Genomic DNA, 27,104 nt, shown 5'->3' with positions numbered 1-27,104 from the left:
ACAAGATTTCTTTAATAAACACATTTGAATTTATTCTAGAATTTTGGCCAATATTTAGAATCATAAAATAATTGTTTTTGACAATTTTGTTCCATTATTTTATCACTTTCCATGGACACAATTTACAGAACTCTTCATTCTGATAGTCTAGAAATATCACTTGCTTACTTATTTTTTTTTGAAGTAAATAGATTTTATTCAGAGGTTTCTGAGGGAGGGAGGAAGGGATAAGTGGGAGAGAGAATAGTAAGAATAACGCGCTCAAGGGAGAACGCGGGCTTCTCCAAGGGTAGAGGAAGCCACTACACATAACTGAGCTTTAGACACAAAAGTATGAAAGCATGAAAGTACACATCTCAAGAGGGGAGATGCGGGCAACACGTGCTCAGGGGACACGTGCTCAGCCACGTGGGCACAAGCAGCACATGGGCTCAGGCAGCATATGCGCCTTGCTTACTTATTTTTAATTCATCTTATATCTCTAAACGTCCCTAGCACACTGGACATAGAAATCATTTTAATGTTTGAATTCAACATGCGTGTTTTGATTCATAATAAGAATTGTGTTCATGTGTATATAAAAGACTTCATTTCTGTTATTTTTTAAATAATAGAGTACATAACTTTCTTTTGGTATTTCTGGGGGGGAGTTTGTTCTACCAAGCAGTGCTTAGGACAAACTGGAGGCCGTTTCTGCAATTCTCAACCTTCAGTCCAATACAAGAGCCCAGGAATATAGAGCTATACCATGAGGTGCCAGGGAAACTGGAAGCTGGTGGGAAGCAAGTGGTGCTGGGAATACAACCGGGGTTGTCAGCATTCAAGGCAAGTACTTTAACCGCTGCACTATCTCTCTTGTTCCTAGAATACATTCTTGATTTGGGTTTTCTACTCATGTTTTCCTTTTAACTTAATTAAATTTATTTCTTCTCCTACTAAATTTATCTAAGTCTGTAGCCATGAACTTCTTACCAGAACTTATCTTCTTCAAGTGTTTCCTACCTCATGAAGTGATATCACCATTTGTCCACTTGACCCTACATATACCTTGTAGGCTGTTCTTGCAAATGTGCTTATTTTTCTTTACCTCATACATACAGTCTAGTAATAACAATGACTTTCATTGATTCTCATCTTAAAGTTAATTTTTTTTATTACATGGTGAGTTTTGAGTATCTACTTGGAAAGAAATGTAGCTTTTTGGTATTATCTCATGTTGAAAATAAAATCTACAGCTGTCACAGTACTGAAAGAATTAGATGATAGAAATAAAAATACATTGTCATTGAAAAGGCATTTTTGTTTATGATATGATTAAAATCACTAATGATAATATAAAAATATTATGAAAATAATTGTTCTACATGGAAGTCATTTATTTACATCTTTTTAGGATAGCATTATGTCCTTCCCTACCAAAGTATTGAAGATAAATGTGTATATATGGAGAGATGTCAATTGAGGTCCATGAAATAAGTGGAAAGTTAAGAAACACTATTGCTGAAAATGTGAACTGTTCAAGAATTATAAATCTTACTAGATTTTTCAGGAGATTTATATTATTATTGCATCAACATTTATTTATTTATTTATTTTAATTTATTTATTTTTAATTAGTCAATCACGGTGAGGGTACAGTTACAGATTTATACATTTTTGTGCTCATGTTTCCCTCATACAAAGTTCGAGAACCCATCCCTTCACCAGTGCCCATTTAAAATTCATGGAATTCTTCATGCAAGAAAATGCTAAAGAAACCTTTTCAGTAATTTACTTTATACACTCATTCTCCGCTCACATACACAATAGACAAAAAAGTAAAAATGTTGCATGCCAAAATAGTGGAGCATTTAAGAGCATTTAAGTAATACTATAAAAGAAACCTTGCTGTATATATATGTGTGTGTGTGTGTGTGTATATATATATATAATTTATAAAAGCATACTAGTGAAAGCATTACAAATTTTATTTATAACTTATAAAATTATTAAAATTTGTTTGTAATTATTTTATTTAATGAAACATTGGTTTATAATAATACTAATATTAACATTTTCGTTTTAACCAGCAGATTATTTCACTCTTTTGTAGTATAAAGGGAAAGAAAACATATGTCCAAGCAAAATCAATTGATAACAAATCCTGCGTATTAAAGTACAAACAAAACATTAGATTATGGGGGAGTTGGTGGACTAGAGGTGATTTAGGACAGGGTTTGGGGGTTCCGGCAATTTTGGAGTGCTGTGTACATCAAGACCATATATGTCAATACTATTGTAAACTTACAATGTAAGTTACAGTAAAACAACTGAAAATAAGTATTTTAGACTTGTAATACTACTAAATCACACCCACCAGCAGTGTAAATAGCTTTCCACCACCAGCCCTTGGCCACCTGCCCCTCTTCCCACCACCACAATGCCCCAAGGGTACCTCAGTTTTGTAGCAGTATTTCAGTACTTTTGGTCTTTGATTGTTTTCTATTCTCTGGCTTTGACAAACTCAACATATGAGTGATATTGTCCAGTGCATATCTGCCCAAACTATCTAGTTTCTAATCTGGATACTTGAGACATGGTGCATATTGTTTTCCAGTGATGCAGAATCAGATGATCAACCTACAACAGCGAATAATGATCCATTTTCACTTCATTGCCATCAACACTGTTTGTTTCTGGAATTTTGAAATAATGTATCTTCCCTGGTATGCAGCTCATTGTCATTTTGATTACCAACCTTTAAAAATAAATGATGTGGAATATGTGTTTGTGTGCTTGTTGGACATTTTCATGGGTTCTTTGAATAAAGTGTCTATTAATCTCCTTCTTTTTGATTGACTTGTTTTGTTTCTGATTTTTGTTCCATTTCTGAGTTTTGTGAGTCCTTTTCATATATTGGATATTAGCCTTTTGTCAAATGTGTACTGTGAGTATTTTTATCCCATACAGTTGGGGTATTTTTAATCACTATTTCTTTCACTGTGCAGAAACTTTTTATTTTCTTTGCCAGTATCATAAAATCATTAAAGACACCTCTCAGATCAATATAATGAAGAGTTCTATTTCCCTAGACATAGTTTATGATTTCTGACTAATTAAAGTGTCCTTCATATATGCCAACCTAAGTATTATATGTGGTTAGAGGTAAAATTCGTATTTTCATTCTTCCCTCCCTCCCTCCCTCCCTGCCCCTCCCTCCCTCTTTCTCCCTTCCTCCCTTCCTCTGTCCCTCCTTCCCTCCCTCCATTCATTCCTCCCTCCCTTCCTTCCTCCATCTCTTACACTTTCTTTCTTTCTTTCTTTCTTTCTTTCTTTCTTTCTTTCTTTCTTTCTTTCTTTCTTTCTTTCTTTCTTTCTTTCTTTCTTTCTTTCTTTCTTTCTTTCTTTCTTTCTTTCTTTCTTTCTTTCTTTCTTTCTTTCTTTCCTTCCTTACTTCCTTTCTTTCTTTCCTTCTTCCTTTCTTCCTTTCTTCCTTTCCTTCTTCCTTTCTTCCTTCCTTCCTTCCTTCCTTCCTTCCTTCCTTCCTTCCTTCCTTCCTTCCTTCCTTCCTTCCTTCCTTCCTTCTTTCTTTCTTTCTTTCTTTCTTTCTTTCTCTCCTTCCTTTTTTCTTTCTTTCTTTCTTTCTCTCTATCTTTCTTTCTATCATCTTGTACTTAATTTTGCTCTCTTATTTTTCTAAGGGCTCCTGGAGATCTCTAAATTTTCTCCCTTTCCAGTTTTCTTGATCCTGCTCTTTCTTGAATGCATACAAAAGAGAAATATCAGAAAAGAGCTCTGCTTATTCCTATCTAAATTCAGGAAGATGGGATCTTAGTTAAATTAGAGGTCATTGTTTAGCCTAAAATATGATGCAGTATCTTTTCTGTCCTCTTTGAAAATATTTGTAGTCCAATTATGCTTGTATTCTACTCCCATCTATGAAAGTGGGTGGTTGTTTATTATTCCACTAAAGCTTTTAAAGAACCTTCTGTCACTCATACTCTCAAGATAATGTGTTTGTTGGAAGAGGAATCAACACATTTGGGGACTGAAACATGAAAAGGAACTCTTGCTTTTGTGTCATTTCAAGTGATTTATTTTACTCAGCAGGTCTTTCTTATTAGCCTGGGAGTTTACTTTGCCCAGTGAGCCAAGATGGGTTGGCTGAAAAAGGTCTTTCGAAGTGCCAGATTCACACTGATCCAAAAACAACAATATCAAATCAATAGCCCACCAGCCTCTGGCAATGGCAGTGTGTACTCAGCACCACCTGAGAAATTTGTATTTGGTGATGAACAAATAGGAGTATAGGAAGTGGAAGAACAAGGACTACATGATACTTGGCACAGGACTAGGAAGCAATAAGTCAAATAGTAACTATAAATGATATCAAAATTTAATAACAGATAAATTATTTTTTGGCACATAGTAAGATGGTTGTTATATGACTTCTAGAAACTTTCCAGCTAAATAATTATCAAATTTATAAACATAAGAAAGTATATGAAAACAATTTTCCAGATAATATATGTTTACAATCAAATTTCTATTATGCAAATAGGCCATGTAGCACTGTAGCACTGTCATCCCTTTGTTCATCCATTTGTTCTAGTGGCCACCAGTAATGTCTCCATTGTGAGACTTGTTGTCATGTTTTTGGCATATCGAATATGCCACAGAGAGCTTGCCAGACTCTGCCATGTAGGCAGGATACTCTCAGCAGCTTGTTGGGGTCTCCAAAAGGTTCAGAGGAATAGAAGCTGGGTCGGCTGCATGCAAGGCAAATTCCCTGTCCACTGTGCTATCACTCCAGTCCTCAAATAGGGAAATGAATAAAAATATTATTTTTATTGCCAAATCAAGAATGTACTGTAGTTCTAATGGAAAAATCTTCCTTGTCCATAGACTGGGTGGAAAATCATCATTACAATGTCCCTATTGCCCAAAATGATTTATAGATACAGTACAATCACTATCAAAATCCCCAAGGCCATCTTTAAAGTTTTAGAAAAAATACTTCTAAAACCATATGTAACCATAAAACTCCCTAATTGCCAAAGCAATTCTGCTGAACAAAGATGATGGAAGTCATTAGTTGCCCAAACTTTATCTCTTCTATAAAGCTATAGTAACCAAAACTCCAAGGTACTAGAAAAAAGACAGAATCTTAGATCAGTGTAATAGAAATGAGAGCAATAACTGAATCCTAAATTATGTGGTTATCTGATGAAGAGGGTAAATGTATGAAGAGGGGCAAAGTGAACTTCCTCAACAGATTGTGCTGGGGAAACTCTTTAGTGTATGCCAAAAATTTGTTAGATCTTTTAGCTCATGTCATTAACTAAGGTCATTTCAAAAGTGGAATACCAGGAGACTGACACCCAAGAATAGTAGAAATAAGGACCAGGAAGTTTGCTCCATGGCTTGGAAGCTGGCCACGCATGCTGGGAGAAAAGACAGCTCAGATAAAGAAGGGAAAACCAAGTAAAGGGAGTTTGGAGGACCTGCTTGGGTAGGAAGATGCGTGCTGAATGTAGACTATAGATCAAACACAATGGCCAGTCAGTACCTCTATTGCAAACCACAACAGTTTAAAGAAGAAAGAGAAAAAAAGGAATGCCACAGAGGTGTGTGGTTGGGGATAGGGTGGGAGTGGTGGGAGAGATACTGGGGTCATTGGTGGTGGAGAATGGGCACTGGTGGAGGGATGGGTACTAGATCATTATATGACTGAAATGAAAACATGAAAGTCTGTAAGTATATAACTGTACCTTACAGTGATTCACTATTAAAAATTTTTTTTAAAATATCACTGTATAACTGTCATCCCATTGTTCATTGACTTGCTCTAGTGAGTGCCACTAACATCTCCATTCGTCCCAGTCCTGAGATTTCAGCAGCTCCTCCTTACTCATTCTTCCAAATGGTGCTGTTTTGGAGGTTCTTTCAGGGTCAGGGAATAAGACTTGTTATTGTAACTGTATTTGGCATATTAAATACGCCACAGGGATCTTGCCAAGCTCTGCCATGTGAGCTTGCCAGATTCTCCAAGAGGGACCAAGAATGTATATAAGAATGCATAACAAGCAAGTATGTTAAAACCAAACACATATGTGCTGCTTTAGGTATGCCAATGGGCTAGACTATTTAAGAAAAATTAAAAAGTGGAATACCTTTATTTCAAAGCTGTTTCCAAAAGTATACATCAATATAAAAATCGGCAGGACCTTCAAAAATCCTGAGCTTAATGTGGTTGTCAATGATATGACACCACTGGAGAAATAAACAAAAGCAGAAGCAAAACATGAAACTACATCACACTAAAATCAAAAGAAGTGAAATCTACAGTAAAGACACCTCACTAGTTTGGAGAAAATATTTGCACACCATAGAAAATATAAAGCAATAATACATTATATTGAGTGCTTTCAAAGCCCCAAACAAAAGAAATAACAAAAAATGTAGAGAGGAAAGAGAAACATTGCAGCTTCAGGACTGATCTCAGAGAAATGCCAGCATCTGAGTCATTCCAGGTAGGCCTGATGCCACCAGTCCAGATCTCTTAAGCCTTAGTGGCAGGGGGCAGATCCAGTCCCTGTACTGCCAAAGACCCAGGGCTCCACCCGCCCACATCTGGCTCCCAAAGCTGCCAGAGAAACGGCCCAGCTTTATGACTGATCTCGGAGAGACGCCAGAGAGACACCCGCCACTGATTGTCCCAGCTCCAAAGTCCAGAAGCGTGGGACTGCATATGGCTCCAAACCTGACAGAGGTGACAGACTAGTAGAAGCACAAAACATTAGGTGGGAAAATTGAGTAGAAGGCCAGTAAACTCAAGGAGAGAAAATAATACAGAAGATGCTACTCTTACCTAACAGTTCAGTAAGTCCTTGGGCCAGGAGGTTAGCAACACCGTTTTGTGATATATGTTATAACAAGCAATATAAAATAAATTATTTTGTATCTTCTAAGGGAACAGGCTGGAGGTGAGTGAGAACCTGAGGACATTGGTAGAGGAAAGGGCATATTGGTGGTGGAACTGGTGTTGGAATATTGAATATCTGAAACAATTTAGCATGAATAATTTTGCAAATCACAGTGTTTAAATAAACTTTCATTCAGGGCCAAAAATAAATGGAGAGAAGGGATAAATTAGCTTTATCTCAAATGACATAGAAACAGCAAGCATGGTTATGAAAAACAAAATGTTTATACTCCTTCGTTACCAGAAAAATGCATAAAAAGTGTAATTACATGTCACCTCACACCACTGACAATGTTCTATATGACAAAGGATGGAGACAGTAAATGAAGATAGGGATGCAGTGGAAAAGGAGCTCTCATCCACTATTAGTGGGGCTGTTTCATGGGTCAGCCTCACTGGAAGGTGACCAGGAGATTCCTCAAAATATGACAAATATTTTGTGACCCTACAGTCAGGGGCATAAAACATTAGCTCTGAAAATGAAAGTGAATGGTTTTCTGAACATTTCCAAGAGGATTGGAATAAAGCTAAATGTTTCCAATGATCAAGGATCATCACTTACATAACAGACAAATTTTTTTCTTTTTGTTGCTTTTTGGGTCACAGCTAGCGATGTTCAGGGGTTACTCCTGCCTCTGCACTCAGGAATTACTCTTGGCGGTGCCTGAGGGACAATATGGGGTGCCGGGGATCGAACCCGGGTTGGCCGCTTGCAAGGCAAACACCCTACCTGCTGTGTTATCGCTCTGGCCCCCGACAGAGAAAAGCTTTAAGTGAATAGTAATCAAAAGTCTCTGGGAATTGAAATCCAATAATTATTTGAATAATCTTAAGAAAAAAAAATGTTTTCCCAAAGAAATTCATCCCCAGTCTACTGACTTGTGGTATGACAGATGACCACTATTTTCTGTCAAAAGCAAGCAATCACCCATCCATTAACTTCAGATCAAGAGTTAAAAATGTGATAATGTCATAAGTCATGCATAGGCTACTTTAAAGCTTGCCCCAGAGCAAGAAGCAAAAAAGTATTAAATATATAAATAGTAGTAGTAAGAAATATATAAATATAAGATTGTATAAATATAAGCAGTAGTAATAAGACCCTTGGATTTTTATTTGTGTGCTACAATTCAACAATATCAAAATCGTCTGACCAATCTCTTACTTTGAAAGCAAAGCATAATTAAAAGAATTGTGTAGATCTCAACAATTTAAATGTATTCAATAATTTTTTTTCTAATTTAGTCTGAATCACAGTATAACTGTGCAGACTGATTTGTATTTGGGCATCCTAAAATCACATAATGTGAGTTTTACAAATAATAATTAATCTGTATTTTGAATATCACCTGTATCACCTGTCATCTCGTTGCTCATTGTTCTGCTCAAGCAGGCTCCAGTCATGTCTCCATTCGTCCCTGTCGTGTGCTAGAGTAGCCCAATGTTGTCTGCTTGCCCCAGGAACACGAAGAGCATTATTGTTACTGTTTTTGGCATATCAAATACACACCGGTAGTTTGTCAGGCTCTGCCGTGTAGGTGAGATACCCTCGGTAGCTTGCCGAGCTCTCCAAGAGGGACAGAGGCTTTTGGGGTGGCCTCTAATTGTCTATTGAATGTCAGCTTTTGGTCGACTGGCATATTGTAACAATCCACACACTGACAAACACACCACATGCTTTGTGCATAGACGTGCTGCTCACGTACAGAGAGTATTAGCCAGATGGATACAGTCAATGCAAGGAGTCCTGCCCTGCACCTGCCTGCGTCTCTGGGCAGCACCTGCGTTGCTCTCTTCCGGGAGCTTTGTTTTATAGTCTCTGGATCTTGGCCATTGATGAGATTACATGGTGTGGGGTGGTGGTCGGGGCATGGTTGTGTGTCTGCTGCCAAGCTACTGGAAAATGGGGGACCTGGGTACAGGAGGCCCAGTCCCAATCCAAGCAGGCTTGAAGATCTCAGCCATGGGTCCCGCATACCTGGGTTCCTCTACTGGTTCCGTCATGCATGAGGCTCATCTGAGTGTGTGGAGAGTGGCCTTGAGCATGGCTGTGGTTGGGTTCTGGAAGTTTTCAGTTGCCAGGATTCTGATTGGAACGGGGAGGGAGACTCAACCCACCCCCTTCTGAGGGGCCCCGGTGAAGAGAGCCTGGCATGGGAGCAGGAGATTCTGCCTATTTTGAACATAAAGTTGGAAGTGATTGTTTTTATGAGTTTATCTTTGTTGAAAATATAGGAAATTGTTCCAAGATATTGCCACTTTAAACACTACTTTAAAACATAGAAGAAAAATATTCATATATAGAAACATGAATACTTGAACTATCATCTCTGGTTATTCTATCTGTATTTTATTGATTCCAACCCTCCACAAGTCCAAAAAGAATTAAATCCAACTATTGATTAAATAAACATTATGGTTTTATATGCACTAGTATTGGCTAAGGGGTTCTGGAGATAAATAAATAAAGTCCCATTCATACCATGAAGATGTAAATAATCAAATAATTATTATTTGAAATGTTATTATTGAAGTAAGGGTTACTATGAAAGTATGAGTGGTTATAAAATAATTTTATTTTAATAATTTTAACTTTAATATGAAATATAGTGTCAAAGCTTATTTATGTTTCAATAAATACATTCACAAACCAGAGTCTCTTGGTAGGATTTGAATAACAGCTTATTTTACAAGCACAGCAAACTAGGGCAAGAAGTTTATTCTGCCAAGTGAGAAATCTATAAATTCAAATGATTAGTGTCAGGCCTGGGGCTTTTCATTACTTTAACAGCACAAAACTAAAGTTGCACACTCAGGTTCACTTTTTCCACTTGAAGAGTTCAATAAGATACTGGAATTAAGTTTTCTGGAAGTGAAGTGAAGCTTTTCTCTTAAAGTTAATAGAATTAGTAATGTGCACTTTAGAGGAAAGGTGATGATGATTTCATTCAAGTTCAGTTCAAAAACCATTCTACAATTGTGATTAAATTGTATGGATATCAATAATAATTCACATTATATTAATAAGCATTTTCGCCATGAGAGTATTTGCCGTGGAGAACATGTAATCCAGTTTTCAAAACCAGAAGCAGAGAAAATTAAAAGTATAAATTTCTGTATAATGTCAATGCAGGAATAAGCAAAAAAAAAAGTTATGAGTAAGTTGCTGCTATTTCATAAAATCAAAATATCTGAAAAGTCAACATCAAGTTATGAGTACAAGACTTATACAAACAGAAGGTAAATCAAAAATAGTTTTCTCATAATTGTTTTTGAATAGACCATAATATTTCAATGGTTTATGGAGAGTTTTAATTTTCATATATTGAAATATAGCATGTCTTTCATTCTTTTGCTCATCAGAGTCTTTACAGGGAAAATTACTGAAGTCTTGCTAGATTTTCTCCAGCTATTAGTAAAGTCTCTCTAAGATTTCACTTTTTCATAAATGCTATTGTGAACCATTAGATAGAGAAATCAAATGCTACAAAATGAATATGTCAGGGCTATTTTGAGAATAAAAATTTGTGGGCCAAGAAAATAATTGATGTTGTCTCCAGGAACTTCACTTTTGAATGTCATTTAGTAATCTCTATAGAAACAGATTTTGTGAATAGAGATAATTACACAAACTCAAATACAATTCAGTTATCTGTTTACAAAAACCAATGCATGGAAAGAAATATAATTTCTCAGATAATAATCTATCACATTTTTATTTGCATATGTCTAAAATATATTTTATATTATACTGGTATTTCTGCAAATGCATTTTAAAAGGCTCTGTTCCAATTGGATTACATTGTGTTTTGTGTGTGTTCACTCATTTATAAGCTGCAGCATTATCATGTATATTTAATGTGCAAAAAAATTTTAAAAAAATTCCATACCCTTAATCCTTATGAAATTAAGTATAACAATATATCAGATAGGAATTTGTAAAATTTACCAGAAGATTTATGTTCTGTAGAACTGAATGATCAATGGTTCTTTGCATTGTGTACTTCACTGTTCTAACAGAACACAATTGCATTTTCCCACAACTTTCATTTTAGGCCATTTAAAATGGACTACCTATCTTCTACTAAAATCAACTACTGTTAAGATAAAATCAATTACTGTTAAGATAAAATTGCCCATAAAAGTTAATGTAAATAAGTTCTATTTGGGTAAAAAAAAAGTGTTTCACAAAAAACCATTTCAGAAAATACTAGTATCTTTACTGGTAGTATTTTGTACACTAATATCATACAACTTTTAAGACTATTATATCATTTTACAGTGACATATATTAAAAAAAAGATTTCTAAAGGTGTTTTATTATAAAGATATAACATATTCTGTATGTATATTATATTAATCACATCTCTTTGAATAACTACGTTTTTAAATTGCTCATCTATAAAGTGGAGTTTAACAAAATGTTGTGTAGCTACACCTTCTTCCTCCACTTATAACCCAAAAGAAATAAACCAATATGCTTTTCAAGGTATAGGTAGAAACAAATAATACTAGAAAAAAATTGTTCTTTTAATTCCTATTATTAATATTTATATAAAAATTAATTCATACTTAATCAATTCCTTTATATGTACATAAGATTTTACAGAAGCAACCCAAGAAAGAGTAGCTTTTTATGATAAAAGAAGATTTTGTGAACTATTTGTTTAAGAAAAGTAACTTAAAGAAGATTTTGTGAACTATTTGTTTAAGAAAAGTAAGTTTTCTAAAGCAATTGTTAATAAACAATCTGGAAATTCAACTTTCGTTATTAACAAAGAGCTAATAATCATACTGAAAATGAAGTAGCAACTTTCAAGCTAAAAGGAATCATCATATATATTTATATATGTATAACACTCATCTTTTATCCTCATTGACAAAAGTCTTACAAATTCCATGGGAAACTTATAGAATAATAAACAAAAACAGGAGTATTCTTTTCTTGTCCCTAAGCTGTTATCATGGTAGCTGGATAAGTAGTTTTACTAAGGAAATATTAATATTTTCTCAGAAACATTATCACATAGGATGAAATAAAAGAAGTAATTGTGGCAAAAATAAAAATTCAGAAAAATAGGGGCTGCAGAGACTGTTCACTGGGTAAGGTGCTTGCCTTGCATGGCTGACCTGTTTTGATACCTGGCATAACATATGGTCCCCAAGCTCTCCAAGGGTGATCACCAAGTGTAGAGTCTGAAGTAACCCCTGAGAAATGGTGTAACTCAAAACAAACAAAATAGATATCTCAGAAAATTTTCTAGAAGAAAACTTTGTTTAATTCTCAACTCAATTTAAATAAAAGGGTACATAATTCTTCATTATATTCCTCAAATATCATGTGACTGGTTAGGAATTTTTGTGTGTGCTACACATATATTATATTAACTTCAGATATAAGTTTTAAATAATAGATTTTTAAACTATGCTTTGTATTTCTCCTAAGCTGATACTCAATAATTTAATTCTATATTATATTTATTCCACATCACTTAAAGACGCATGAACACCTCAATTTTATCCCAAAAGCTGTGTTCCCTGAGCGGAAAGGAGAAATATATAAGAAGGAATATATAACACACTAAACATGTATCATAAACTTGTATCATATCACTGTTCTTTATACAGTTGAGTTAAAATGAAACACATAGTTTATTAAATGCACTTAAAACAGAATTAAATACTCTAATAAAGAATGTGAATAAATACATTTGTGTCATAATGATTTTAGATCTCACCTTATAAAAGACAATTGTATATTTTGCAGATGTTATAAATAAGCATACAAATTAAGTTTACAAGTGATACAAATTTGTGACTTCATCATTAAAGGGAAGAAGAGAATAGCGTAGGGTATTCGCCTTTCACTCTGCCAACCCGTGTTCGATTCCTCCGCCCCTCCCGGAAAGTCAAACTACCAAGAGTATTCCGCCTGCACGGCAGAGCCTGGCAAGCTACCTGTGGCATATTGGATATTCAAAAAAACAGCAACAATAAGTCTCACAGTGAGAGACGTTACTGGTGCCCACTCAAACAAATAGAAATATGAACAGAATTTTAGGGAAAGGGACAAAGTAATTTAATATTTGAATTATTTTATGGTTGCAAACAAGTCTAATGTTGAAGCAAATTTTCCTTTTCAGAGTTTAAAATTTGCTTTCTATACATAATTTTTGCATCCTAAATAATGTTCACTGCTTCTGTGCTTTTTTTAATGTTCACTCTTCTCTGTTTTAACTTTGTAGGAATATAAATGGTGAATATTAATTCCAGGCTACTTATAATCTACTCAATTATTGGTTAGTTTCTGTTAATCTATTATACAGTCTCCCTTCAAAAGAAATAGGAATAAAATGTCTCATATCAGCAATATATCCTCAGCCAGTGAAGGGTGGAAAGGGAAGAGCACAGTAATTGCAATAGACTGGGAAACAGTAGTTGAAGGTGATAATTCTGCTGTCACTAAATTTTTCTTTCATCTTACAAATATAAACTCAATAAACTCGGTATTTTAGAATTCATGGCAACATGATATTGATCCAAGGTCATTTTCAGCTGCAAATTTGTAAATATAACCTACTGAAAAATTTACAAAACCAAAAACTTGAGAAAATATTTTTATCTACTTGAGATTCATAAGAATTTAATGGAATGGAATGGAGTGAATTGAGAAAGTCATCAGAATGGTAGATGCATCATTGTATTTGAGCTTAAAGTGACTTTGTGTATATTTATGTTTATATGTTTGACAAGCCACTTAGGCCTTAAGACATTGTTTAACTTATTATTTATCCTTCTGATGCTTCTATTTATTGCTTTTTTATTTGCACAATTTAAAAAAAGTCTGCGGAAATCATATAATATTTAAAACTAGCCAAAAGGTTCATCTATATATCAAGATGAGAATTGCTCACAAATTAATCTCCAACTTTTAGGTATCTGTCACATACAATCCTTTATGTGATTCTTGGCCTGTCTTATCAAAAAATTAGAATGTTCATCCAAAATGCATCATTAATTAGCAAACAATAAAAGCCTGTAAAGCATATTAAATTTCATATAGAAAATCTTGCAATAGTATACTAAATCCTTAATGTCAAATCTACCACATTTCTAGATTTTTTTCTTTATCCAAAGGTTAACAGATAGCAAAACTATTTCTAATTCATTAATTCACAAAAATTGATAAAATAAAGATAATTAAAATCTTTGAGGTCATAGAAAATCAGATTCCTAACTAGATGGTATAGCTATGTTCAAAAACTGTGTCAGTATTCAGCAACTTCTGAATATTTGCAAATCAAGCAAAGATTAATCTCAATGAAAATATTTTTCTATCTCCTCAGGGATGGAAACAACTAAGAATACCATATGTTAAACAACAACAACAAATAATCTAAATATGTTAAAAAATCAGATGTTTTTATGTGCATATTGTAAGAAACAAAACAGAATTTTCTGTGATCCTAATTTCTCTAAAAGGCACAATAGAAAGCTAGTATATATTGTAAATGTGCTAATTTAAATTAAACTATAGGAAGTCTTGGAGATGGTATATGGTCAAGTTTAATGTTTTTGTTCTGGGGCTATATTTGTCAATGCTCAGAAGACAGCCTCGACTGCCGCAGGAGAATCAGCATAGTGCTGGGCATAGAACTCAGCAGAGAGTGAAAGAAAGTACTCTACCCATTGCAGTATGTCTTCAAAATGTTTGCTTGTTTTGCTTTTTTCTGGGCCCTCATACCGTGGTGCTTACTCCTATCTGTGTTCAGAGATCACTCCTGGCAGAGCTTGGATGACCATATGCAGTACTGGATATGGAAACCAGAGAGGACAGTGTCTTACCTACTGTTCTATCTCACTGGCCCCAGGTTTCATGTGAATACAATAAATATTCTACTTACTACCAAAGATCTCACTGTTAAGTCAAATAATTGGTTTATTACCTTCCACTATATAATCATTTTAGCACTGTCATCATGTTGTTCATTGATTTGCTCGAGCAGGCACCAGTGACATCTCCATTGTGAGATTTGTTGTTACTATTTTGGCATATCGAATATGCCATGGGTAGCTTGCCAGGCTCTGCCGTGCGGGCAGGATACTCTAGGTAGCTTGCCGGGCTCTCCAATAGGGAAGAGGGATGGAGGAATCGAACCCGGATGGGCCTCATGCAAGGCAAACACCCTACCTACTCATGGATTAATCCATGATGTTCAAACAGTAAATAAAGCAGCAATGTATTAAAAAGTGGTCTATGAATGCACCCAACTATTTTTTTAATGTCATAAAATTTACATTAACTTTGCAGTGAAATAGGGCACTCACTAAAATTTATCAGCAACACAATGAGAACAGGCTGTCATATTTTCCTGAGTTTTCCTCCGCCCCTCTCAGAGAGCTCAGCAAGCTACTGAGAGTATCTTGCCCACACAGCAGAGCCTGGAAAGTTACCCAGGGCATATTTGATATGCCAAAAACAGTAACAAGTCTCACAATGGAGACATTACTGGTGCCCACTTGAGCAAATTGATGAGCAAAGGGATGACAGCGATACAGTGACAGTGATTCCTCATTGTGAATATAATTCAAATCAAGCTAAAGAACAACATAATAAAAGATTGATCAAAGTTAAATGGTACCTAACATAATTATTTCAGAAAAAAGATAATGTTTTGCTTTGTTGAAAATTTCAAAACATAAGTTTAAATTAGTAGCAACCAGTAATTACTAAACAGTAATTTATCAGAAGAGGAAAAGCTTTTAAGTTGTATACTTATGTGAACTATACGGCATCTTCTGTTAGATAATATGCCTGTTTTCTTCATGGTTCACTTCATTTACTAAGAGGTAGTTTTTTAATTAACCACTGGTTTAAATTTCCTCTAACTTCCTCATAAGGTACTATTCATCTATAAATTTCCAAGTTACAATAAAAAAAGACTGGAGCGATAGCACCGTGGGAAGGGTTTTTGCTTTGCACTCGGCCCACCCAGGTTTGATTCCTCTGTCCCTCTCAGAGAGCCCGGCAAGCTGCCGAGAGTAATCCACCTGCACGGCAGAGCCTGGCAAGCTACCTGTGGTGTATTCAATATGCCAGAAACAGTAACAACAAGTCTCACAATGGAGATGTTACTGGTGCCCGCTCGAGCAATCAATGAACAATGGGACGACAGTGCTACAGTGCTACAACTAAAAAAAAAAGCAGTCTATAATCTTACTTCTATCCCATAAAAGAATCACTGCACTGCCTTTCAAAATAAGTAGAAAACATATATTGAGTTATTATTGAAGAATTTTAATAATTTCTAGTTTGTGTGCAAATAGCAGTAACCAGACAAGGGACTCGAACTCAGGTCTCCTGCGTGGTAAGGAAATGCCTTACCACTAGGACTGGAGAGATAGCACAGCGGGTAGGGCGTTTGCCTTGCACGCAGCCAACCCGGGGTCGATTCCTCTGCCCCTCTTGGAGAGCCCGGCAAGCTACCGAGAGTATCCTGCCCGCATGCAAGAGCCTGGCAAGCTTCCCATGGTGTACTGGATATGCCAAAAACAGTAACAAGTCTCACAATGGAGATGTTACTTACTGGTACCCACTCGAACAAATAGATGAGCAATGGGATGACAGTGACAATGATAGTTGTTTGCAAATTCCACTTCCATCAGTTTAGTTCTTTCTGCTTAAAGAAAATAGTTTCATATTGGAAAATCTCTAAATTTCTTATAGAGATTTCAAGACTCTAATATTCCCATTCTTTTCCGTCCCCAGCACATCTTAATGTCAGTTCTGGCCTCAGTCATTGTTTTCATTGAACATTCTTTTCATTAGACAAGTTTTGTTGCTCTATTTTTAATATATGTATATATATAAAATAATCCATTTTTTTTATTCCTTCTAAATCACTTTACCTACTAAGATACTCTTTGACTTCTTACATGTAGAAAATGCAATTATTCAGTCTTTTGTCATCTATCATAATACCTTACAACTTTTCCATTCTGCTCATATACTTGATTTTATTAATATGAGTAGGAAATACTCTTACTGGTGGTTGTCTTTGAAAAGAGGGTTTTGAAGAATTTTTTAAAAAATAATCCACGTAACTGGAGTAGAATACACAGGTTTGATTTGGTAGTCTGGGACACGTAGGGATGTAGGAAATCTCCATAGCATTAAGTTCTCTAACAACGATGATATATGAAAAAGATCTAGAGGAGCTAGAAGATTCTGTATCCAAGAGATTTTGATTCCCAGGGTGACTGAGGGTTTCTAGGTCAGAACGCTCTGAAGTACAGCAGTATATTGGGTCTTATTTTTTTTTCTTTAGGCTAGATTTTATTCGATCTATAGCTAGCAGATGGTTTTGTGAAGTATGCAAAGCTGGCAGACTCAGATAGCAAAATATCTTTTTTGGCTAGGCTTGAAACAACTGGATATATAAAAAAAATCCCAGCTTGAGACAAGTAGGTTTTTGAACAAGCAGGTTGGCTTGTTGTGAAAAATAACCTATTGAAATATAAAAAGATTCTCTTTAGCTTATGTACCCAATATCTACTTAATGTGTCAACACCCTATACATTTTTGTGTACTATAAAATTTTGTAAAAGATGCTCTTTCCTCTATTCCAAGCCTACTTTTTCTTGCTGTGCTCAGATTCTGCCGTACTGACTTGGCAGTAATAAAACTTATAGGTTTGATCCACCTTAACCAGGAACATCATTTTTGAAGTATCTGAAGAGCAGAAAAACATGTTGCATGTGAACTTCTGTTCTCTTTTTCTATACAAAAAAGTAACTGTATTCACTTTGACTAGTTTTTAACAACAAGGGAGATTACTTTTTACTAATATGATTTTTTTATTGTTTTGGTTCACACCCGGACACTTGTTCTGCACTCAGGAATTACTCCTGGTGGTGCTCAGTGGACCATATGGGATGCTTGGAATCGAACCCGGGTCAGCAGCATACAAGGCAAATTCCCTACCTGCGGTGCTATCACTCCAGCCCTAATATGAATTCTTTTAACCTCATTCCTACCTTAATTTAAGACTCTAGATTGTAGACCTTTACATCACCCAGGTGTCATACACCTTAACTTGAACAAGGCTGTTGTAAAGAATATTTCTTGCACTTTGTGCTACTGAACAAATTAAAAAGAAAAAAAAAATTGACCAGGAGTGAACCTCTATTATTGTCATCTCTCTCCACAGTCTCCTTATTTAATTCACATAGATTTCTTGCTATATTATTAACAATTTATATCTCATTAGTTAGGCAAATCAGCTTCTATTAAAAATATGTACAAGCATAAACACACACACAAATAAACCCACATACGCAATTGATGACTTTGGTGCCGAATTTATCATATCTAATGAGACCTTTGAGAAAATATAGTGCTAGGAGTTATCTATAAAATCAATTAAACTTTTCTTTTTATATCATATTTTATAACTATGCTCTTATAAGATTTAAATATCTTATCCATAAAATTAATTCATAGTTTATTATGCTTATGTTCTATTTATATAATTAGAAGTTAAAGAACTATTATATAATTCTTGCATAATATTGTTAACTAGCTTAACTTTGTTATCTTGCTCTTTAATAAAAGATACTTGTTCTTGGGGGTGAAGAGACAGTGTAACAGATAACATACTTGGCTAACATATGACTGACCCAAGTTAGCTCCTGGTATCCCATATTGTCCCTGGTGCCTATGTATGTCTCTCTCTCTCTCTCTTTTTTTTTTTTTTTTTTGCTTTTTGGGTCACACCCGGCATGCATAGGGATCATTCCCGGGTCTGCACTCAGGAATGATCCCTGGCGGTGCTCAGGGGACCATATGGGATACTAGGAATCCAACCGCCCTACCTGCTGTGCTATCACTCCAGCCCCATCTATGTATGACTCCTGAGTACAGAGCCTGTGCACCACTGGGTATGGCCCCCAAACCAATACTCAATAAACAGAAAGCTGATATGTAGCCTTACAACTTGATTTGCTCTTATGACAAACTTTAAAACTCTAAGAAGTATAGAACAGTGCAGGAGGAGAATAAAATATAAACACAATGTCTCATAAAGTAGAAAACCTTTTATTAGAAGAATAGAAACATTTATATTCAGATGTTATTCCAATTTCAGGCAACCTTTCTTGTTTATCAAATCTCGGGGGAGGAATAAGAATTGGTGGGAGAATCTTGTGGGTTTCTAAGTCATTTTTTCCTATAGGTTCTTAGATTGTGTTTATCACTTTAGATTGTGTTTATGACCTAGTTTGGCTATTAGGCTACGGAAAAATTATTTTAAACTGTAGGGAACATACATACTTCATAAAGAGTGTGAATGTATATGTGTGTAGATGAGAGAGAAAGAGAGAGAGAGTAAGAAGAATGAGAGAGAGAGAGAGGGAGAGAGGGAGGGAGAGAGGGAGGGAGGAAGGGAGGGAGGGAGGGAGGGAGGGAGAAGTAACAAGCAAGGGAGAAGACAAGGGGCCCAATGGTTGACTTGAGGAAAAATTTGTGCAAAATGGGGGAGGGGCACGAAAAGGGAAAGAAAGAGAGAAAGGGAAAGAAAAATAAACAGGAAAGGAAAGAAGGAAGGAAAAGAGAGATAAGGAACGAGCAAAGAAAGAAAAAAGGGAGAAAGAATGAAAGAAAGAAGAGGGTTGGAAGGAGGAAGGGAGGAAGGAAGGCAGGTGAGCAGGCAGTGAAGAAGGAAGGTAGTAAGGTAGAAGGAAAGGAGAGGAAAGAGGAGTGGAGAGGACAGGGCAGAGGAGTGGAGGAAGGAGAAGAGAGGAGATGAGAGACAGACAGACCACTCAGGAGGATCAAGAACAGGCTGATGATGCATTTCCTGACTGTCTGCTCCTGCTGCTACCCTGGCTGTCTGCCGAGAAGTGACACTCTCCTAATTGACCCCAGTGGTTCCTCTTGGGTCCCCAGAGTCTGGGGGTGGAAAATCAGGGGAAAGCATAATTTAGACAGAGAGAGAGAGACAGACAGAGACAGACACACACACAGAGGGAGAGAGATAGAGAGAGAGAGATAGAGAGAGACAGACAGACAGACAGACAGAGACAGAGAGAGACAGAGAGAGAGAAACTTTAACATATAGTTCTTTTTTTAAAAAAAATTTTTACATTTTATTGAATCACAGTGAGATAGTTACAAGCTTTCATGTTTGGGTTACAATCTCACAATGATCAAACACCCATCCCTCCACCAGTGCACATTCCCCACCACCAATATTCCGGGTATACTCCCCCTTTCCCACCCTCCCCATGCCTCCCCATACTCTCTCTCTACTTTTGGGCACTATGGCCTGCAACACAGACACTGAGAGGTCATCATACCATACAGTTCTTGTATTGGCACATAACTGTGAGAACTTGAAGGCAGTTATTGCTGCACTCATCTGGGCATGTGACTATGGCAGATCCTCAGGCTGGCTGGAGCTTGGGTCCTAGGCAACCTCCCCTAATTGAGGATCTATCCGAGAAGCTAACAGTATATTGCTTAGGCAGAGTTTAGTAAAATATTCTGTAGGTCTTTGATCTAACGCAGTTGCTGTAGTCATTGACGTCATTCTCTTCCAGAGTAATATTCTTCAACCTTTGTCTGATTGAGTCCCCCTTCCCACCCTGTTTCATTTTTGTGGTCCCTCGACCCTACAGGAAAGTTCCCTTCTGTGTCTGCCCCAGTTGGGGAACTTTTTCATCTGTATCCCCCTTGGCATATCCTGTTAGCCTTGCTCTAGAGTGTGACCATGAAGTTCATGGCACATGCTACAGAGAGATACTAGAGTGGTTAGGGCACTTGCATGCAGCAACCTGGTTCCCTCCCTAGCACTCAGTAGGATTCCTCCAGCCCCACCTGGAGTACAGGGCCAGGAATTAGCTCTGAGCACTGCTAGGTATGACTAAAATAACAACAAAACAAAGCCAAAAGAAATCAAAAGAAATTCCTTTTGAATCCTGTCCTTAATCTACTCATGTTATTATTCCTACTAGTAATTTCAACTACTCATAAGTATGTATTCTTGTTTCTGGTATGCTTTTCTTCTTTTATTTAACTAAGATGAGGCACAAGAGCTTCCACTTTTATTTTACTAAAATTCTTTATTGTACTGAGAACTTTAACTCAATTTCTGTAATAAAGTTCCTTGAATTTCATTTCTTTATCCATTTCCGCAATTTCAGGCATTTCTTCCTACAAATTGTCTAACATATTTTATTTTGATTTCCAAATAATTGGCTATATTTTCTCTTATTTTGTTTGTATTTTTGCCTTTAATTTGTCTTAGACATACATAGAATTCCTTTAATAGAAGTGACATGGTTGATTTATACCATCTGTATATTTTCTCCTTCTCCACTTATCTAATGATTTCCCTAGTGTTTTTTTACTTATGTCGTCACATAATATTTTTTTTCTAAAAGTCAGTATTCTGAGTGCTGAACAATGTATCTAGAGCATATTCATCATCACGAAATCTAATGTTACAATGTTTTATCTTCAGATTGCATACATTTTAAGAATACTTAAAACAAACCCAGGTGTATAAGCAATTTTTTTCTAAAAATAACTGTTGACACAGTAAAATATTAAAATATCAAGCCATGATATCAGTTATTGCAACTGATTTATTGCAATTATTAAATTATAAATTAATATTGGGTCAACCAACTGAGATAATAATAATAATAGTGTATTTCTCCTTTCCACAGGAAACATGTTTAGTGTTTCTTACTATAATGGAAAGAAATTATAAATATTCCATTACCCTTTTAAGCATTTGCATTACCTTCTTTGCACCTAAAGTATTGTGGACACTATCACTTACTTTAATTTTGGAGGGTATTTTCCCCAATACTTAGATTAATCTTCTAAAAAATTTCAGTCATTCTCTTCTTATTTTAAATGTTTATTCTAAAACTTTTTTAATAATGTATTTCTAATAGAGGTCACAGAAAACTCTGAGTGTAGCAGTATAAGCCAGAAGCTTTCTTTGTGGAAGTCCTAAAGAATGAAGAATTTCTGCATATCCTTGGTTTCTTTCAGTGCCTGTATTCCAGATACTCTTGTTTCTGCAACTGTTCCTGAACTTGTTTTCAATTCTTTTATTTTGATTTTTACAAACCGTTTAAATTTTCAACTTGTCCTCTCTTCTATGTTAAAATAAGGCCCTTTGGACATTTGATCTAGGCAAAACAAACTTAAATATATAGTTTTTGTATTTTGATTGTATGTAATATATACATATGCAATTCCATGACCTTTCAAACATTGCTTTATTTTATCTGAATCTTGATGTTCCCATTAGAACTCCATAGTACCTGGGATCAGATTGGCTTCAATAATGCCTCGACTTATTAGGTTACCTGGGTCCAGTGCTCAGAAAAGACCATGTTTGGCTTGACAAAATGTTCTAGCTTTTTGATAATCTCATTATTTCTGAACATTTCCTTACTTCCCTTTATTGTTGAAATTATTTCAAGGTGAATCTAATGTGTAATTGTAAAAAGCACCTGCCAGGCGGAGGCCAGGGGAGAGCCTGGCAGATTTCCCCATCGGCCTTGCCTGGGTTGGGGGATTGGTCCCTGGTTGCTCACCCAGCCGGATCGGCCTAGGCCGTGGGACAGATGAAAGAGGAAACGAGGGCGAAGCCGGTTGCTTGATCAGTTGCCATTTATTCCATTCTCTCCACGTGCCTGTTCCAGTCTCTCTGAGCTCCCCATTTCTCCCTGTTAGGGTGAGGATCAAGATCTCCCTATAACGATAAAGAGACTCCAGAGACTGCAAACAGCAAGCAGGGTTTATTGTAAGACTGGCTAGCCAGGGTCCAGCTGCTTACATGGACACGCAGGTCCAGCAGGTTGGGCAAAAGACCCCAACCTTCTTCAAAGGAGATCTTATATAGGCCTTCCCCGGCCATTACAGCAGAGCCCGCACATTTCATAGCCAATAGATTTGTAATATTACAAACTTTCTTAACCAATCCATTTAAAAGGACATCACTCCTTAGCCTATGGTTTTAGAGATCAGTATTCAAGCCAATATTCAGGAATGTCCCAATTCTGGGGGCAGTCCTGGGTTTTGTGATATGGGTCTTGTGATATGGGTCTTGTTATCTGGTCTGACCACCACCCTTCTTGGGACCCTGTATCTTTGGATACAGGGTGCCTGTATCCAAATTCCTTGCTCAGGGACAGATAGACAAGTTATTCTACAATGCGGGCTCCTGTAAAAAGAGTCTTAAGAAAGCTAAATAAATTTCTGTGGTCTGTCCTGGGCCAGTACCTCACACTCCCTATGCTGTCAAGATCCAGAAAATAATAACTAGATTCGGACCCTGCTAGGGTTAGGAATGATTAATCTGGCCTGAGCTCTGTAGTCTGAGTCTGTGGCAAGATGTTCCCTGGAGAGGAACGTCTCTCCCTTAGCACTCTTCCTCCCTAGCTCCTCATTCCTCCATCCCTGCTCTCTAGATTCTCCTGTTCACTCTTCTCTCCCTTCCTTTGTCTCTCTGGGCCCTAGTCTTACCCAGAAAAATTAACATAAGAAAGCCTTTCCTGAGGGCCCACCAGGTTCAAAGGAAACTCTACCTAGAGGCATTCCCCTCCTCCTAGCATCTTAATTAACATCTCAATATTAGTTATTTTTGTATGGGCACAGTAGCATTGAAGCTTGTAGGGCAGCTCTCCAGGGAACATCTTGCCACAGACTCAGACTATAGAGCTCAGGCCAGATTAATCATTCCTAACCCTAGCAGGGTCCAAATCTAGTTATTTTTTGGATCTTGACAGCATTTGTCCATGACCAAGTTATTAACTTATAGTTAAGCATTAAGGCACTTTGGCCAGGCCCATCTCAATGCCAGGGTAGCACATAACTCACAGTTTGCCCTGGGTCCATCCCTTCCCTCACTGGGACCCTGCCTTTGGGTGGTGCTAGGAAGTAAGGGCAGTTGAGGCTTAGGTCAAGAAAACAGATGCCCAGGAGGAAAATATCATGTAGAGTCAAATGACTCCCAGGTTACACAAGCATAGCATTTGTTACTGTCTTCCTTTGCCCATACAAAAGGACATGGCTCTGAATAAACTATGAAAAGGACTCAGGGAGAAGAGAAAAACAATATTTATAAGCCAACAGAATACAAAGAAATAAGTTACAAATAAGCACAGAAGAAGGGAGCACTGTGATGTGAACGACCCAGATAAACCTAAACTACCTGCGTTTAAACTACCAGAATCTAAACTACCTATGTTATTCTACATGTAATAAAGTAAATAAGCATAATGTAGGTATTTTCTTTTAGTCTTTGAAACTCTATTTGTGGATTGCATTTGTGATTCTCCAGAGACACTAATTTTACTAGATTCATATTTACAGAAGAAAAACAAGTCTAATATGAGTGCTGATTAGTCCCTCAGCACTGCAGAGCTCAATCATAGTGTCCGCGCGCTCTTGCACTGAATCAATGGCTTGGTCAGCCAAGAATTGCAGATGGGACCCAGGAAGCCTGAGCACTGCTTGAGAACCTATATCCCCACCAAGAAAAGATAGAGATAAAATATGCATTTCAATGAATTATTTTTAGAATAGCATCACATTAAGTAAACCCTGAGTTTTCTCAAAATACAAAATTACTCAAAATTCAAACATTATCAAAATGGATTAAATATGTATACAACATATTTGAATAGGTAGATAGAGAAAGGCCCTTGGCAATGAAACAGATTAACAAAGTCTCTGGGAAGGAGAATCCTGAGACTGACCCACCTTGTGGATACAGAAAACAGACCTGATAAGACCTTCAGCAGACCCTGAGGAGGTTGGACCCCTCCCCATGAAGTTCCTGGAATTCTATCGACCTCTCCCTTAATCTGATTAAAATGTGATCCAGCCTAAAGATCATCACCACTCCCAACCTCCCTGGTAACCTCCTTAGCAACGGACTTTTACCTGGGAAGAAGCCCCCACGTGGGGGCAGGTTGGAGAAACCCTATAAAGGCCACCTTGAACAAAGGAAGTGCGCGCATATGCTGCCTGAGCCCATGTGCTGCTTGTGCCATGTGGCCGAGCACATGTGTCACCCGCATCTCCCCCCTTGAGATGTGTACTTTCATGCTTTCGTGTCCAGTGCTAGGATGTGTGTAGAACTCTCTCCACCCTTGGAGAAGCCCGCGTTCTCTCTTCAGCGCTTTATTCTTACTATTCTCTCTCCCACTTATCCTTCCTCCTTCCCTAAGACCTTCTAAATAAAATCTGCTACTTCACTGCCTGTCTACTCCTGAAATTCTTTTCTGAGATCGAGACAAGAACCCAGTGACCCTGGGTCCCAGGTGTTTGAGGTGGTTGGAGAGAAAGTGACCCGTCTTTCTCCTCCCCGCTTCACGAAAGTCACCCGTGGGGCCCACCAACATCAAAATCTCTTTGGATGAGAATTTTAGCAAGTGGTGTTAATTATTTTTGAAAAATTTTATATCTTTTAAGAAGATTCAGTTGTAGAATTGAGTTTCTAGTACCTCATATTTTTAATGTTTCTACATAATAGGTACAATGTCTATTTCTGGATGTCATTTATATTACCTTTACATATAAATATAGAAATATATGCTATCTTGTTATGCTAATAAAAGTAAAAATGGTAAGCTTTTATTTTAAATTAAAATTTAACTTATTAAATTAAAATGTACTCAATATGAAACAACAAATATATATGTCTCTACAAGTAACTAAATTTTAAAAAGGAAATTTAAAAAAAATTTTTTTTCTTTTTGTGTCACACCCAGCGATGCTCAGGGGTTACTCCTGACTTTGCACTCAGGAATTACTCCTGGCGGTGGTTGAGTGACCATATGGGATGCCGGGGATCGAACCCGGGTCAGCCACATGCAAGGCAAACGCCCTCCCCACTGTGCTATCACTCCGGCCCCATAAAAAGGAAATTTTCTGAGGGAAGGATTTGCTTTCGCTTTTTGGGTTGCACTCAGAAGTGATCAGGACTTGCTCCTGGCTCTGTACTCAGGGGTTACACCTTTCTAGCACCTGTGGTGCCGGAACCTAACTGATATTATTGAAATTATCAAATGCAAACAGTAATAAGAAGTTTCACAATGGAGACATTACTGATGCCCACTTAAGCAAATTGATGAACAGCGGAAGGACAGTGCTACAGACAGCAAATGCAATAGATTTAAGCTATGCAACGTATTTGTTTGACTTCTATGAGTTCAGATAGGCATAATTTTTTTAAATGTATAATCAAGCTAATAAAGATCACAACTCACCTCTTAAATTTCCTCTGAATCTTTAGATGTTGAAAATAGTTTAGATCCTGGCCTAATTTTAAATATTTATTTTTGTTTTCAAGTTACAGGTATTATTATGGAAACTTAGTTGAGTATTTAAAATAGTGCTTAAGTTCATTTATGTACAAAGAAATATATTTCTACATAAGACAGTTGGACATAAATATTTCACGTTAGATCCTAAAATAATTCAAGTGAAAATTTTGTAAATTCAGAAACATAATGTGACATTCACATGTTAACAAATATACTGAAATGTACCTTTGAATTATAGGCTATCAAGCTCACTGATAGATTATTTGTTCAGATTCTTATTTTTTTGCAATAAAATGGTCCTTGCTTTATTACTTTGTAAAGCAAAATCACTGTCATTGTTATCCCATTGCTCATTGATTTGCTCAAGGGGACACCAGAAACGTTTCCATTGTGAGATTTGTTGTTACTGTGTTTGGCATATCGGATACACCACAGGTAGCTTGCCAGGCTCTGCCATGTGGGAGAGATACTCTTGGTAGCTTGTCGGGCTCTCCGAGAGGGGCAGAGGAATCGAACCCGGGTCAGCCAAGTGCAGGCAAACGCCCTACCACTTTGTTATCACTCCAGCCTGTAAAGCAAAATGAGTACAGTATTTTATAATTAATGAATGATAATTTTTTGACTTTACTGAAATTAATAAGCCAATATTTCAGTGAAATAAGAAATATAGGGAACAATTATTTTATAAATGGTAAATCTCATATTGAAATATATAGTTGTACTGTATATATAAGAATAAAACAAAAATCTGTTTAAGGACCCTTTTTTCACAAATAACAATTTTCTT

This window comes from Sorex araneus, chromosome 2, assembly GCF_027595985.1.
Source record: "Sorex araneus isolate mSorAra2 chromosome 2, mSorAra2.pri, whole genome shotgun sequence".
Classification (NCBI taxonomy): Eukaryota; Metazoa; Chordata; class Mammalia; order Eulipotyphla; family Soricidae; genus Sorex; species Sorex araneus.
This window is presented reverse-complemented; position numbering follows the sequence as displayed.